The following is a 17,953-nucleotide window of genomic DNA, read 5'->3' as shown; positions in this document are numbered from 1 at the left end:
TCAGGGTTGCTTGGATCGTTTTGCAATCTTCGACAAAGTAGTTTGTCATAAAATCTCACACTTGACAATGATCCGACGCATTTAACGCCACCTTTTGACGGAATTTTAAAATTTTTGCTTTTCCTCATGAATTTTTTTGAATTTTCCCATACAAACTTCAACGATAAAAAGCGACCCTTAACCCTTAACCAATTTGGCTCAAAATTGGCACAGTTACTAATTTTTATCTAAAGAATCGAGCCAGGGGGTATCTCTTAGGATTTTCCAAAAAAATATACTATCCATCTCTGTGAATAAAAAAAATCAACGAGGTAAGAAAATTCTCCATAAAACTTTCAGTTGTTTCTTTCTAAATATTTAATAAACGTAACCAGGGATCCCATTTCAACGTCAAAAAATATTCCTTCAAAAATTTATCTCTTCATTATAATACATTTTTTAATTTTTAATCTCGAATAAAGTACATTCATTCGGTACAAATTCTTGTTCTTCAAACGCCGTAAATTTAAATTATCAAAAAGATGAGAAAGTTTCATAATATTTTTGCAATTCCGTCGTGAAACTACTTACTTTTCCTGTCATTCTTGAACGACGAAATAGCCTACTTTTCTGTACCAAAAATAACAGAATCGAATGCAACACTTTTCAAAATAAATGCTGAAAAGTTCTACTTTTCAGCACTGAAATGGGTGCTGAAAAGTTGAACTTTTCAGCACTTGTTTCGAAAAGTAACACTTTTCAACATTTTTTGATTTAAACAATTTATTGACAAAATACATGAAAATTTGACTTAAAATTTCACTCAATGGGTGTTTTTCGGAATTGCAAAAAATGTTGTATGGAACTCGTTGTAAAACTTGATTTTTTCCGCACTCTTCGTATATATCCAACTCGGTGAACCTCGTTGGATAAATGTACGACTCGTGCTGAAAAAATCCTCTTTTTGCAACTTGTTGCATAAACTACTATTTTGAAGAACTAAAATCCAAATTTCACCATGAATTCCATGATAATTTTTGTCAGTGAATTCAATCCATGCATAATATCAGTTTACCAGCTTTATATACTTTAGCAATCTGTTAGGCCCTTGACAACAAAGAAATAATTTCACCAGAATGTAGCGAAAAAAAAAAATGTTCGATTGTACAGGTTAACATAACATTATTAAAATCTAAATTCATTAATTCTTATAAGAATTAATTCGAAAAAATCGTGTAATTTTCTGTCTTTTTAATGCACATAACTGGAGCGTTATATTAGATATAAAATTACAGTCAACTCTCTCGTTGTCGATATTGAAGGGACCGTCGAGAGCGGGAGTTATCAAATTATAGAACGGAAAATCAAAGCAATCTATTTGAAGGGACTGACAAATTTATTGACAGCTGGAGCAATATTGATATCGAGAAGATCGACAGCCAGAGAGTCCACTGTACATCTGATTTGGAAATTACACGACCCAACAAGCAACCGGTATGGTCGTGTAAAATTACATTTGACGCAATCTTACTGGGATTTCTCCTTATTGGAATGGGGGTTTTCTTATTGGATAGACATAAACTGCCGTTCTACGCATAATTGTCCCATGTTCAAAAAAGGGCAACTGAGAAAAACGCGATTGAAATTTTTCGATCGATTTCTGTGTTTCTACGCATAATTGTCCCGTGGGTCCCTATTCGCCCTATATGTCCCTAATCACCCCGGTTAACATTTTATCACCCTTATTTGTAATCCTCTTGCAGGTAAACATGCAAACAAGGTAAGATGCTTCGTAAAACTCATGATTTCGTGATAGAAAATACTTAGTGGGACAATTATGCGTAGAAGTTCAACGATGGGACAAACAGCCTTGGTGTTGTTTTTAATGATTTTCTGAACAAAGTACTAGATTTTTAGTGTTTTTCTGAAAGTATACGTAAAACTAAACTTAAAAATGATTAAAAGTCAGAATCGTCAAAAAATGACATGGGACAATTATGCGTAGAACGGCAGTAAACACAACGTTCATTATGAAAATTAACTTTTATTTGCAAATTATTACAACTAAACATACCCTTTTCGATTTTCATGAACCAAATTATTTTATTTGTGAGACCCGTGGCACCGGATACTTACCGGAGATTGTTCACCGCTTGTTCACTTTCACCTTCCGCATCTGCACAGGTTCCAGCAGCAGACTGACCGGAACAAAACATGCTTGCCCACTAGAATCGATGCGATGGCTGAATCTTCATTCTCCGGTTGGGTTTTGATGCTGCTCAGTCTTTTATTTTGATGTGGTTGTCGAGGTTCCGACGGAAGTTGCCCGTCGGAACCACGGTTTATCATCATCGCGCCATCATCAGCGGTTGCCCGTCGGAACCGCCATCATCAGCGGTTGTTTGAGTACGGATAGAAACTTCCCCAAGGGCGCACAGCTCCAGCCAGTGCTGAGATCTGGCCTCAGATTCCGGAACCGTACAATATGACGGATAATCTGGCGGATGAAAAGCTGTCGATCTGCATCTGCAATAAACAGTCAGAAAAGTGTTTTTTTTGGGTATTTCAGCGGAAAATTACTTAACTTACCTTAATAAAGTGCTTCTTTGAGTCTTTATGGTGGTTGATAAAAGATTTCCATCATTTTTTCAATGATTTCAAGAAAGAGACATTTTTTTTGCTCCAACGCGCAACGTCCGTCTGCAAAATCAAAAATGGCTGACGTTTGACTGCACGGTGAAGTGGTAAACCTGAATAGGCCTAAAATTAAGTCTGATATGCTGTAAATTTAAATCAAGGAACACGCTCCTGATATGTGCATCAAACATGATTGAATATTACATTTCACAAGACGTAACATTCTGCTTTCTCTGGAGAACTAGAAAATCTCTCCATTTGCGTTGAAGAAGACATAAAATTACGCTTTATTTAGGATTACATGCTTTTATTTTAAATTATATTTGCAATTACGTCTGATGTAATATTCATAATTTTTTGGTGTGTACATGAAAGATGAATGACGAGTTCTTTTTAACATTTCTCTTTTAGTGTTTGTCAAAATCCCATCAAAGCAACCTCTTTATTTCCCAGTTCAAATCTAATTGAATGGATTATATATTTCAAATGAATTTTAACCAACAACGTTCTCTGCAATTAAATACATCATAATGAATAAATCCCACATTCTAAGCTTCGTAATTATCTGATCTGATTAAGTTCCCCGCTGCTGAATAATTTAGTGCCGTACCCACTCCAAACGCCACACTTTGTTCCCACCTTACCTATTTTATGGTTCATTGAGCCCAAAGCAAGCGGCTATAGCTCATATGTAACATTTTGACGGCGAAGAATATTGCTCGATAAGCGCACAATCATTTACGAATAATTTATGCCATAACCTGAGGGGTGGGGGGGGGGGGGTTGAAGCCAGCGCAAACTGGCAACACTGCTTTCCATGTAAGTGCGAGCGATTATTTGGTGAAATCACGCAAATATGAGCAATGAAAAATCTTACGATTTGATAGCAACATGCATTAGATTTTGTTTGAATGCATTAAAGTTTAATAAGACAAAAAAAATCCTTTGAACTGCAGGTCACCAATCGATGACGTTCCCAACTAAACGCTCACTTAAAGTAATTTCCTACAAACAAGTGCAATTGTGCCATGAGGGGGGAAAGTGCCCCACTTTCGATCCATTTTCCATTCCCCCCCCCTTGCAGTCTTTACTGGGGTGGAAAAACTCATCGAGGACATAAATAAATGATTTTTTATTGGTCAGTCAGCCAGGAGTGGGGCACAGTTTGCGTGCTTTTGATGAATTAGTGAGGGCTCTTCCGAGAACTTACTGTACCGATTGCGTACGTTTCTGTTCCAGGAAAGTTGAGTTTTGATTTACGGCCAGAGTCAGATGTGTTTGATGAGTGCTTGATACAAATTTTGGAGTATAAATTATAATCAAGAACCACAAATTGCATGTTCTACTTCAGATCGGACCTATTTCCCCACAATTTGCACATTCCACACTGAGTTCGACAGGAGGCAATGAAATTGGAGCCTTGTGCTAAAATTAGAACCGTTTGCGCAATTCTTGATTGATTTTATCGATTTTCTACCCGTCGTGAACCAGCAGTCCACACTGGATCTGGAACGATGGGATTTAGGGAAACTCTATCTTTTGGCGTGTAGATATTAGTTGAAGAATTGAGAATAACCTAGGTTTTAAATTTATTGTTTATTCGTCAAGCTTATGTAGACTACTTACAATTTTCTTACATACTAGATATTATTTCTATTGTACAGATTTTTTCGTAGTTCCGGTTTAGACATGTCGAAATGTATGTACTGTGAATTTTCATTATAAAAGCGCATCATTTGATTTAATGGCGAATTTTTTAAATAATTTGTCGTGTATGCAGTTATTCTAAAAAGTTGTGAATGTCTAAGAGTACGGCTTGGTTCATGAATACTATTGCGTATTACTGAAAATAATGCTGCTGACTGTATGCGTTGAGAAATAATGTCGTTGATGAAAGAGAGCATGGCAAATTTACGACGTTCTTGTAATGATTGTATGTTTATGAGCATGCAGCGTGCTTCATACGATGGGAGAGGAAATGCAGTCCAGTTAAGTTTACGTAGTGCGTACAGTAAGAATTGTTTTTGGACAGATTCAATACGTGCTTGGTGTACGGCATAGTATGGATTCCAGACGATACTACAGTATTCCAAGAGTGGCCTGACATACGTTATATAGAGTAATTTAATAGTATACGGGTCCTGGAAGTTGAATGCAAAGCGCTTTATAAAGCCTAATGTACTTTTTGCCTTGTTTATTATTGTGTTATAGTGTTCTACAAAGTTAGTTGTGAGTCTAGGATGACACCTAGATCACGTACTACTTTGCATTTTTCTACTGGTTGGTTTCCTAATAATACTGTTATGTTTGGTGTTTCATGTTTTCTGCTGAAGGCAATGGAATTACATTTCTTTACATTCAATTGAGTAGGCTTACTACACCATGTGTAGAAAAGATTAATTTCGTTTTGGAATACATGACTGTCATTGGCATTTCCTATTTCCATATACAATTTCATGTCGTCTGCATATACAAGTACGTTAATTTTTTTAAGAATGAAGGAAATGTCGTTTACATACAAGATAAAAAGAAGAGGTCCTAGATGGGATCCTTGCGGAACCCCAGAGGTGACGTGAATTGATTCCGATAGTACATTTTGGAAGCGAACAATTTGTTCGCGCTTAGTCAAATATGACTTAAGCCATTCCAAAAGATTCGGTTGAATTCCAATTTTCTGCAGTTTGAAGATTAATAATGGTATGTCGATTCTGTCAAATGCCTTACTAAAGTCTGTGTAAATTGCTTCTACGAAATTGCGATTATGCATTGTGTAAAATTCAGTGTAAAATTTACAAATTCTAAAAGGTTGGTGCTAGTAGAGCGGCCTTTAAAAAAGCCGTTCTGTTTACATGTGATGCGGTTTTTTACTTGCTGAAAGATTTTTTCATTTATAATAGATTCGAAAAGTTTTGGAATGCAAGACAAAAGGGCAATTCCGCGATAATTACGTATGTCTGATTTTGGGCCTGACTTGAAAATAGGCACCAAAAAAGACTTTTTCCATGTTTGTGGGAATTTTCCAGTATTTATTGACATGTTGAAAAGATGATGCAGTGGATATGTCAATTCTTCTGCAAGGTTCTTTAGGAATGCAGGTGCTATTCCGTCGGGTCCTGGTCCTTTTGATGAGTCTAAGTCCTTCAATGCCTGGCGTACTTCCGTTTCTGACAAAGAATTGACTGAGACGTCATTTGGAAATTCCGGTATATATGAAAAGTAGTCGCGGTCGCGGTCTTCTTCGGAAAATGAGGTGTATACTTCTTTGAAAAATTTTGAAAAAGATTGCAAATTTCTTTTGAGTTACTGCCTACATTTTCGTCCAGTTGCATTTGCGATGGGAAGTTACTACTTTTGGATTTGGATTTTACGTAATTAAAGAAATTTTTCGGGCATGATTTGACTTCAGATTCGACTTTACTATTATATTCTTCGTTGGCAGAATTGAGTGCCGAAAAAAAATGGTCGGAAATATTCAGATAATTCAGAAGATTTGTGTCATTTGTATTGTTTCTGTATAGTTTGTAGGCTTTTTGTTTTCTATTTTTAAATTTCTTAGTTGTGGAGTGAACCACACTGGGTATTTATTGCCTGTGTTATTACGTCGTCTTCTTCTAGTAGGTACGGTTTCAGATGTTATAGTGTTAATTTCCGTATAGAATTTTCCTACTAATTCGTCGACATTTCCTTCATTATTAAATAAATTTTGCCATTCAATTGCAAGTAGTTTACGTTTGGCTTCTACAAAGTTTGTTTTATTGTATTCCAGGACTTCTTCATATTCCCAGTCAATGGGCAAAGTGTTTTTATGGACATAAATAGAATATTCAATTGCTGTATGGAAGACTTCATTCTTCCAAAGGGGGGTTACAGATTCTTGTACATGAAAGTCTTCAATACAGTTAGTGAATAAAAGGTCTAAAAATGAATTTCTTTGGTTTTTTACATGATTGATTTGGAAAAGTCCATAATTTGCAATATTGTCAAAGAGAAAATGCAAAGTTTCATTTTCCCCAATGACTGGGAGAAGAATTGCTTCATTTTCTTGGTCAGATATAGATTCGACTTTGCTTTGATTAAAGTCGCCATAAATGTGAAGTTTTACTTCCGGTTCCATTTTTGATGTTATGATTTCTACTGTTTTAAAGAATAGTAAAATTTGTTGGCGGCTTCGCGCGAATGCTGCAGGTATTGAAGTCTTCTAGTTGTTACATATTTCCTGTAGGTTTCCAGGTCGGTGAGGGTTTGCTTAGGTGAAATTCCAATTGTTGAGTTGTATTCCATGAAGATGTTCATAAGATGTTCAGGTTCAGTAGGCAGGCCATTGGATGCAAAAAAGACATGCATGCTGGTTAGTGTTAGTCCGTCTATGCAGACGTCCGGTTTTTGGTCCTTCAGATACGCCAAGTATAGTCTGAGATTGTCATAGACTTTAATTTCGCGGAGTCTGGCCAGCAGGAAACGGCCATCGCCGACTGCAGACTGTTCAGTTAGGCGTACTATGGGCGGCTTCATTGGGTCCAGACAGAACATACTGTCTGTTACTTCAAGAGTTTGTGATGACGTTTTTGCTGGCTGCGGCGTGGTGGCGTTTAGAGGTGGGACGATTGGCGTTTTTCCTTCCGGTAGGGGTTGATGGTTTCCTTCGAAAGTTGATGAAGTTTGAATTCGATGTAGTTGGAGGTTGGCCAGAAAATTCGACCCTTGCCTGGTCTAGAAGTTCCTTGTCGGACAATTTGGTTGACGAATGAGTGAAAAAGTTGCTGCTACTTGCGTTGTCCTGGTCGAATTGATTGTCCTTTGTTAAAATGTGGCGTACTTGGGTTTCGGCCTGCGTCAGAGTTGCAGTTGGTCTGGTGCTGTTGCCGACGAAGATGTTGATGTGATTGTTGTTGCTGCAGGTGTTGCTGTTGCCGGCGTTGCTGATGATGTTGTTGTGATTGTTGTTGTTGCTGGTGCTGAATTTGTTGACGATGTTTTCGGTTGCGGCGACGTGCTTTTTCGGCTTCCTTTTCCTGAAGACGGCGAGTCCGCTGCCTGGCGTCGAAGTCGGTCCAGTCTGGCTTCCAAATTTTTTTGCTGCCGATAAGTCGCCAGCCAGATTCGATTTCCAGTACGGTTTGTTCGTTTAATTCTTCTGCCAGTGATTTTTGCCGGACTTCAATTTCATTGTCTTGCAGTTTATTGATGGATGAAGTGAGGGCCCTCACTTCATCGTGGACTGCTAAAATTATGTCCGAGGGGCATTTTTCTGCTGAGGCAATTGTTTTAATTATGTCATCCCGGTGGGATGACGTAATTTCCTGGATACGGCAGAATGATTCAGCGAGTTTTTGATTCTGGTCCGAGGTGGTGTCTTCAAATGCTTTTCTGACTTCGTTTAAGGGAAGTCCATTGCCGGTGCCTGTGTTAATACTGCCGAAAGTATTCGACTTGCGATTTCTGCAGATTTCTTAATTTCTTCCTGCAGGCCTATGATTTTATTATGCAGTTCATTAAGGGCTTCTTGGTTTGTCTTGTCATTGGTCTTGATGTGAGTCAAGATCATATGACTGCCTTCTAAATGATGCTGCATTATTTTTCTAATGTCGATTTCCATATGTAGGTTATTTCGACAAAGGCTGCATATAGGAAGTACATGTAGTTGCAAGTCGTCTTCGAGCCACGCTTGACCCCAATACAGGCTGCGTGAAATTGTCGATTACAAATGCCCGAACAGTTCCAGAGGTATTGTTGGTCGAAGGGTGAAGAGCACGTCGGCACATAGCACTGCATTTTGCTTACGTTTGTTAATAAGTGCACACGCGACGCGCGACAAAAAAATAAATATGTTTACGTTTACGTTTGTGGACTGGGTCAGTGAAGGTAAATAAAAATAAGGTGTAGAGCGAATTAAAAAACGCGTCCGTCCGGTAAAAAGACTCAACTGCAACTGACATTAGGATGTAACAAATTGGGTCAATGTTGCGGGCATTTTAGGGCATGATCCCCTAGGTGTACTGAGCCCGAATCCCAAATATGAGCTTGATTGGTTGTGACACGACCTGGCGCTTTGACTATGAATTTTAAATGGGATTTAACCCGTAAAATCGGTGCATTTTGTGTTTTGTCAGTTTTGAGCCCCTTAACGATTTTTGCATTTTTCAAAAACCTCATAAACTCATAGTCCGTGTTCCAGGGAACAACTTTGCCGAAGAGTGCGACAAGATTCGTCCACTATTTAAAATGTTACAGAATTGATAAAACCACCGCTGAAAATTTTCTACATGTATGATTTTCTACATGTATGTAACCCCTTAGTTAAGTGAATCTGAAAAAAAACAACTGGAGCTTGAAACCCAATCAAAATTACACTTGCAAATCAAAAGCATAAAAAAAAGTTAATTAACATCGATGAAATCAATTTTATTTTGCTCTATTGGTCCGGAAATTAAACAATTTTGTTTTTCCTCCACCGTTTGAATTCCCAAATGTCATGTCAACATGAGGGGAAATTGATTGATGGCTTCGACAAACAACACAATCACACACATCCATCTAAAAACTGTAGCACCCCTTCAGCAGTACTCACCAATACTCGACCGGAAGTTTGTAGTCCACCAACGGCTGCTGTCCCATATCCTATTTCATGACCGATGAGTTCGCCGGGGCTCGGAACTGACCTCAAGTATCAATATTGATCACCACATACACACACTCACCCTCCTCCTCACTACTGCTGCTATTTGCTTGCGATTTTTTCGTTTCTATTTTTTTTTCCTTTCCTCCAGCAATCACTTTCAATAAAATATTTATCTCCGACTTTTTTTCCTTTTTTCGATGCACACACACACACACTGTCACTGGAAAGCCAAGATTTGGTGGTGGTTGGGGTTGTGTGCAAAGGGGTGGGCGGGAAAACACAAATTTTCCGCTCGTTTTTCACTACCTTTTGGAGAAATGTGGGGTTTGTGACGGTGGTTCTTGTCGTGCTGGTGTGGGGTACGTGGGATTGGAGACAAACCCAAACTAAACGGCCACTCACACTGATATGTTGTTTCTAGTTGATTGGGGATTCACTGAACAGAACTAAAATGTCACTACTGTCCATGCACTCTGAAAGTAAAGAGAATGGGAAATCTGATTTTAGGATATTGATGTATCAAAGAATATGTAAACTATTAAAATGAAGTTGACTTTATAGCTGTCGGCCACCATTGCTAGTACCAACCACTAGTGTCTTCCTTTTAACAACAAGGACTTCGCCGCCCTGGGCTCCTAAGTGTGTGAGTACATCACGGAGCGACGGCGCCGGATACCCATATTTACACAAAGAATTTAAGAGCGCCTGCCGCGGGATTCGAACCAGCAACCTCTGGATTGTGAGTCCAGTGCGCGGTCCGATTGATCCACACGGGCGGGGATATGGAAACTATTTCTATAATAAAATTTGAGAATGAATCTAGTAGGAAGTGGCGTTTTGGATGGTTAAAAATGTGTATAAAAGTTAAATTCAACGGAAAGTTATGAAAATTCAACCAGTTCCTAGTTAATAATAACACATTTTCTACGCAAAAAGTTTAATGAAAGATTTTGTGTCGAGTTTGATTTTGTTCAATTGAATTTCACATTTAGGTAAAATTTCATTAAAAAAAAGAAGTAATATTAATCATTAAATACTCAACCTTTATTTATATAAGGAAAATTATAGAAAAAAGAGGTAATAACGTCATGATTCGAATTCCCGGACGCTTCGAAACCCGGACACTTCATCTTGTTTTATCAATTATTTGGATATAAGTTCGCATTATCAATGTCAAAACAGTGTTTTTTGATGAATTCCAAGATCAACTTTCATTTAAAGTTTGTTTGAACGGTGTAGTTAATGCCAAAATAGTTAAATAAAATAAAATTATAAGTTTACCAAAAATGCGAAACATTTCAGTTGAAATATTTCATAGGCGTTCGAAGCACCGGGAAGGCAAAGCAGAAATGTATGGTTTTGTTTTCTTTAAATTCTAGCAAATTTTTATATAAAATATCGATTGTTTTGATGTTAACAGCTTATTTCAGACCTAAAGAATGCCATTCACTAACATTTCAGTCCAAATTTGTGCGATTCATAAGTAAAATCGAGTGTCCGGAATTCGAAGCAAAAGTGTCCGGATTTTGAATCAGCTTTTATCAGTGTCCGGAATTCGAAGCACAACAAGTCATTTTAATTTTAAAATTCTGATGAAAAATTGTTAGAAAATACATATTTTGCATGCATTTTCTTGAAACTGACTGTTTATACAACATCCTGATGATATTTCTCCATTTCCAACTTATTACATGATTTTTTGCCAGCTATAACAAAAATGATATGCTACTAAGTGTCCGGATTTTGAATCATGACGTTATTAAACCATAAAATAAAATAAAAACAACTAAGCATCTTAAAATGTTGTGTTAAACAGTATATTTGACAAAATTTTAATCTATGAAAAAATAGTCGAAAATGTAATGGATTTTTTTTATATCGTGATTTCTGAAAAAGAATCAAAGTTTAAATTTAAAGAAAACCCCCTTTTTTAATTTAGATAAATTGCGTTTGGTAAACCATTTCTGAAAATAATTAAAAGATATTATACAATAATTTAAAAAAACCATAAATCAAAACCTTAACTTGAAATAACCGTACTCGGTAATTTTTTTACTGAAATCTCAACAGCCGTGCGCTCGATAGTCAACTCAGTAAAATAACTTATTATCGAGGGCTCAGTAAATATTAGCGAGAATTTATCGTGCCCACGGTAAAGCTTTTATTTTTGTATCTATTATTTATATTTATTTATTTATATTTTAATTTGCATTAGTTGCCCAGTTCAACAATATTTAAAAAAAAATCGGGTGAAAAAAATATAAGAGCGATTCTCTACCAAATTCAAAATTCACAACGTTTAATATTACCCCTTTTTGAAATGTTAGTCTAGATTAAAATAAAAATAAAATATTGTTTTCAACAAGATCGGAAAATTTCACGAATGCTTTATGTTTTAACATTGAAAATCGGACCATGATTTGCTGAGATATCAACATTAGAAAATGAAGGGTTGTTTGGACGAGACTTAATGAAATTCAATTTTCCTGTTTCTTTTTCTTTTATCCACTGTATCTCAGCAACCAGACAATTATGTACATTTAAAAAAAATTAAAAAAAACGGAATTTTTCGGGCATAATTTAATTTTGAATGGCTGTATTTTCAAAACGGTACACTTATTTAAAAAAAAATATAAGTACTTATCGATTGAAAATTCGGTTTTAACCACCATTTTGAAAAAAACATAACTGGTCGACGAATTTTAGTCCATACTCTTGAATAGCTTAAAAGATGCGGGGTTTTGTTGCCTAAAACATATAACAAAATTCCAAAAAATAAAAAATACGGATTTTGGGCAAAAATTAATTTATTATTAAATACAAAAAAAAAACCCGTCTTCCTGTTTTTTTTCTGAAAAGTCCTCATCAATAAGTCCTTAAGCTCTTAAATATACTAAACAAAAAGCTTTTCCCCCTTCTTTATCGTTACCCCAGAATCCATCTAATTAATTAACATCGTTTTCCACTCTATGCACTCTTATTTCAAAATTCACGATTCCAGGATTCCCCCTCTTCCAACAATCCTGGTCAGCAAAAACCACGCTCTGGTAGCTAGGCAAAAATTCCCTGCCAACACGTTTTCCGTTTTATGCAAATAAATTTTCATCTAACGAGACGACGACGACGGCGAGGATTCCACCAGCAGCGAAACTCGAGCGAGAGACAGTTCATTAAAACTTTATGAAAATTACCTCCAGAAAATACCAGCTGGCTGGCTTCGTAGAAAACATCCCCATGGAGAAAAAAACAACAGAACTTCGATTTTCCCAAGCCAAAGGTTATTGCAAAATTTGATGTCGGCAGAAATAACACCACGGGGGCCAATAATAATTACCCGCGAGAAAATTGTTATTATCAATGTGGTGGCACCGAGACAGTAATGCGGACCATGATGGCGGTTAATGGTTAATGGAGGAGGACATTTTGCCGGTTAACGGTTATGTTGTGGGTGCAGTGAAATTTTAGAAATTAACGGGGAAAAGTTTGTCCGGTAATTCAGATAATTTCCTTTGCCACAGAATGAGGTCAAATATTGTTTTTCTAACTTCAAAGTGAAATAATTTAGTTTTGGAAACTCTATACCAAACAATGTCGTTCATAACCAGAAGAAAATGCCAAGTGTGAATTTCCCAACTATTCTTAGTACACAAACAAGAGAACACGTGCCAGCATGGTGCACTCCTTTATGCAATCTAATAAATTCAAGAGATTGAACGACCCCAACCACCCACAACAAAGGTGCTGGATTTACGCTGCAATTAGTTCCTTCTGCAATATCATATGCTTTCCAAAGTGTCAGGGATGGGAATCTTCTAAACGATCTTTTAGCGCATTTTTTTATTTCGGCTATTTTCATGTATAATAGACAAAAAAATGTGTTCATATAAATTAAACAGGAACAAGATTTTTTTACCATCCCTAGCAAAATTATAAAATGTTATATGATGCCAAGACTCACACATTGCATTGAGCAAAATAAACCAATTTATTTGCGCTCACATTTTGCTTCCCTTTTCCGCTTGGAGTAAGAAGAAGACTATACTCCTCCATAAGCTTCCTTGAGCTTTTGCGGTTACGGGGAAAAGGATTCTCATCTCGTTACACCTATCCTGGGTGATCATGCTCCTTTAGACACACACATACACGACCGTACCGTCTCATACATCCATAGGTTCTCTTGGCAAAGACAGGATGTCTTCAAAACCAGAAATACACACACACACACACACACACACACAAGATAACATCTCAAAGTGCAAAATTTCACCGAGTATCAGAATCCTTGCACATGAACGCACACGAGGAACTCTTAACCCTGTTCAGAGAGATGATTTTATTATTTGCAGTTTGGTTGTTCACTTTTAAGATGGTTTTGATTCCTTTTTTTTTTTTTCAAATCACATGCCAAATTTGAAACTTGATTTTTTAATAGAATAATTAATTTGCTATTTTTTTTTTTTGCAAGATGTTGAAAACTGGTAGATTTTTTAGCACTCATTTCAGTAAGCAAGTTGAAGCACCTTATTGTCACATTTTAAGGTTGATGCAAAAGTTTTTTTTTAACATTGTGTTTCTTGGCTGAAGTCAAGGTAAAGTGTAAAAAAAAATGAAAAATAAGAAAGTTGAAATTTACAAGCCATGGTTTTTCTATTTGATTATATTTTTTAGATACGAAATATATACAAGAATGGAATATGCATTCTGCTAAAACGCTCAACCCAACCACAATTATTTAAATTTTCATAAAAAAACTTTTTTTTTTTAATTTTGCTACTGTATCGATTTTTAAATTCATTAATTTAAGTAAAATCAAATTTATCATCTTATACTAATAAGCGTATTATAAGATATTTGTTTTGAAAAAGTGTTATGCTATCCATTTATTTATGAAAGCATTTTTTTTAATTGCTGAAAAAAGCTCCAAAATTTTTGACATTGAAAATTAAACAAATAGTTGCATGGAATAAGTTAATTGCACCATAAATAGATAGATTGTGGTGCAAAAGAATTTTTTTGATTTTTATTAAGTGCCCATTACTGGTCATTTTTGGAATTTTTTTTACTCAAATCGCAATGAATTGAATTTCAGAAGAATGAAATCATCTAAGTACCTATTTTTCAAATAATCGAATAAATGTATTGCATTTTTCAAGTCCTTTTTCTTTAAGCCTTTAGTTCTACGTCGAAGAAAGTATTTTCAGTATATCAGATTTTTTTTTATTGTCCTTCTCTACAACTACAACTTTCATTAAAATAACATTTAAGGGGTTACATACATGTAAAAAATCACAAATTTTCATACTACAGAAAATTTATTAAATCCACTGAAAAGATGATGTTCAATCGCTCCTGAAAGTTTCATGAAGATTTTACATGATTAAACTGAATAAGAGACGATTTAAGCTTTGAATTTTGCCATGCGCACCTTCATGTAAACCTAATGAAAATGTATATTACAATGCCCTTAAAAAATATTGAATTGTTTTTAAATTAAATTTAAATTTATTTAAAAAAAAATCTGGCCAAAATTTACTAACTAAGTTTCAATTTTTAAATACAAAAAATTACAAAATATCTTTGCCCTTCAATGATATGTGGTTCCAATATTAAAAATTAATAAAACATGTCAAAATAATTGTTCGATCAAAAGTTCATTGCTCTGCATCGTTATCTAAATAGTTGACAATCAATTTAAAAAGTTTTTTCAATGAAAATTGACATTTGAACCAAAATGTTTTATTTGCTCCCTATTTTTTTCCGAAACCTCGACACTTAAGTGAATTAAATTGACACTTAAGTGCTCGTAACTTTTGATAGGGTTATCAGTTCTTCAATCTTTTGGTCGCGTTGGAAGGTTATTTTGATTACCTGTCTAACGAAGGGTCGAAATATTTGTAATATTGATAATATAATAATATAATAATATTAAAAGCAAAATATTTGAGATCCGGCCTATAAAAAATGTATATACAGCCAGGCTAAAATTTGGAGTGGGGGTTCTTTGGACCAAATAATTAGACCCGTATTTTTTTGTTTGGTGATTAGGGTGGTCCTATCCGAAATAGGGTGGTCCATAAAATTGCGTTTTTCGTGGATTTTCGCAAAAAACACATTTTTCAAAAAATCATATCTCCGGAACGGCTGAACCAATTTTGGAGCGCCACAATTCAAAACAAAGGTTATTAGTTGGGCTTTTAAGGGAAAATATGTTGAGGTCCTAAAAAACTAGCTGAATATTTGAAAAGGTCCTATGAAAATTTAATTTGCCGATTTCAAGGTCTCGGTACCAAAGAGCCCATGTCTGAAAATATTTTTTCCTGATTCTTTGTAATATTTTACATAACATATCAAAAAATTGCGAATATTCATTAACACGTTTCGGAGATATGATTTTTTTAACATAAAAACTGGGTTTTTCGACGCACCGCGCGCAAAAACGGGAAAATGACGAAAACGGGTAAAAATCAACTTTTTTCACTAAAACTGCCATAACATGAAAATTTCAGCGATGACCTATACATGTCTGGGTACCAAAAGTTGCGTCTTTCAATTACAATTACAATAACACCCTTTTGGAATGTTATTTGCGTGATTAAATCGCTGCAATTCAAATTGCTTGCAAGTTCGGTCATACTTTTCTCGGTTTTCGTTCCACTTTGATTGATATTTTACTCACAGATCTGTTAAATGTTTTTTACGTTTTGATTATCTTAAGCAATTCGAAAAATCGCAAATTTTTATTTGGTGGGGGCTTAGGGACTATCCATAAACCACGTGGACACTTTTTTTTTAAATCGCAGACCCCCTCCCCCCAATTTCCATTCAAAACAAATCTTTTTGATATGGAGCGTGGAAAATCGCTGAACCCCTCCCCGCCTGCCCCCTATCAAAGTGTCCACATGGTTTATGAATGGCCCCTTACTAGAATTAAGGATTGATTAATAAATAGAGAAAACTAAAAATTCTGAAGCATTTTTGTAGTTGTTACATTTATTTTTTTATGAAAAAAGTTCGAAAATGTCTTGTAGAACTTATTTTTAATGCAATTTTCCAAACAAATTTATCAAAATGCAGCCACTTTCCCTAAAATGTTCTCTGGTATTCTTTTTTTATAAATCCATATTAGCTTAAGCCCCCGCCAAATAAAAATATGCGATTTCCGAATTGCTGAACACATTGTTAAAACATAATCAGAACGTAAAAAACATTACACATAAAGAGTTCTGTGAGTAAAATAACAAGTGGTACGAAAACCGAGAAAAGTATGACCGAACTTGCAAGCTATTTGAATTGCAGCAATTTAAACACGGAAATAACATTCCAAAAGGGTGTAGCTACAAAACATCACTGTTTACACGAAATTTGATTTCTAATTCGGATTCAGCGGCCAAAATTACTATAAGAAAGTATACCCTAACCTTTGCGACACATGCTTGCAACATCGTGTAATTAGTAGGCCTTGCTTCTGAATTCTGAGAAATTTTGAAAATTGGTACTTTTTTTCTCACTAAAACTCAAATATCTCGGCTCTGGAGTGTCGAAATTGCATTTTCTCAGAGGGAAAAATGTTCGCCATGAAATTTCCTATAAGCTGCATGTATTGGTTTTACTGGGAAAAATAGGCTACCCTAAATTAAATGAGCATTTCTGAAAAAAGTTTCGAAAAAATGCGATTTTTTCGACATAAATCCGCCCGAGAGAGTACAAAAACTTAGGTTTTGGTCCAATATTGATAGTGCATCTTAATATATAGACAAAAACCTTTCGTTTGAAGACAATACTCACCAGATCGAATCAGTTTTTGTATTGATTCCAAGCGATTTAAAAAAAAATCAAAAAAGTGACTTTTTCAGTTAATCGATTAGGGGGTGCGAAAAAGTATTTTATTATTTTTTCTTGTCTAAGAAAACATTGTTCCTAACATCATAATCTATCATTTAAGAAGTGAGCACCTGAAATTCCTCGACATGACCTCAAAATGGGATAGGCTACTGTATTAACACTTAAGTGCATATAACTTTTGATAGGGTTGTCAGATTGCCAGATCTTCAATATATTAGACTCGTTAGATACATTTTTCAAATACCTTTTTAAAAATGTGTAACATGACGGTGTTTTTTTTTCTACAAAAACCACCCTTTTTACAATTTTCCGAACTTTTGTTAAAATCATATTTTTAGCATAACTTTTGCAGTATTTTACAAAACTCCATAGTATTAACTAGAGTCTTGTGGGACCCCAAGACGGATCGAATGAGATTAGAACGGTCCAAATCGGTTCAGCCAGTCCGGAGATAATCGAGTGCATTTTGTTCGGTGCACGGACTACATACCCACCCACAGACATTTGCTCAGAATTTGATTCTGAGTCGATATGCACACGTGAAGGTGGGTCTAGTAGATATAATTAAAAAGTTAATTTTTAGAGAAATTTTATAGCCTTTCCTCAGTAAGATGAGGAAGGCAAAAACAATAATTTTTGCCATCATAAGAGGGTTAAGAGTCAAAAAACTCGACTGAAAACCGCAGCATTCTCCAAATCTTTCAAAACTCCATTATGCTTCAATTTGTATCAAATGATTCCAGATAGTCACGGATGGCGACCTCCGGATACGTTTCCCTTAGAAGTTCACCAACGGCTTGAGAAATGTCACCGGCAAAAAGAAACGACATTTCGCAAAAAAAACCTCCATCCCCTGGGTAGGTGGCTGCTTCCAGT

The 17,953-nt window shown here is 35.6% G+C and overlaps 1 protein-coding gene across 1 annotated transcript in view; it reads right to left on the bottom strand.

Moving 5' to 3' along the window:
* LOC6051571 (slit homolog 1 protein) overlaps positions 1–17,953 on the bottom strand; it is a 68,916-nt gene that overhangs the window by 25,814 nt on the left and 25,149 nt on the right. The window contains exon 2 of the mRNA XM_038259273.1: positions 9,185–9,708. The gene's annotated coding sequence lies outside the window, so the exon portion shown is untranslated. The remainder of the gene's footprint in view (positions 1–9,184; positions 9,709–17,953) is intronic.

Source organism: Culex quinquefasciatus, chromosome 3 (assembly GCF_015732765.1).
Source record: "Culex quinquefasciatus strain JHB chromosome 3, VPISU_Cqui_1.0_pri_paternal, whole genome shotgun sequence".
In the NCBI taxonomy this organism is placed as follows: domain Eukaryota; kingdom Metazoa; phylum Arthropoda; class Insecta; order Diptera; family Culicidae; genus Culex; species Culex quinquefasciatus.
Note: the sequence above shows the minus strand (reverse complement) of the source record. Positions and strands in the feature narration are given on the sequence as shown.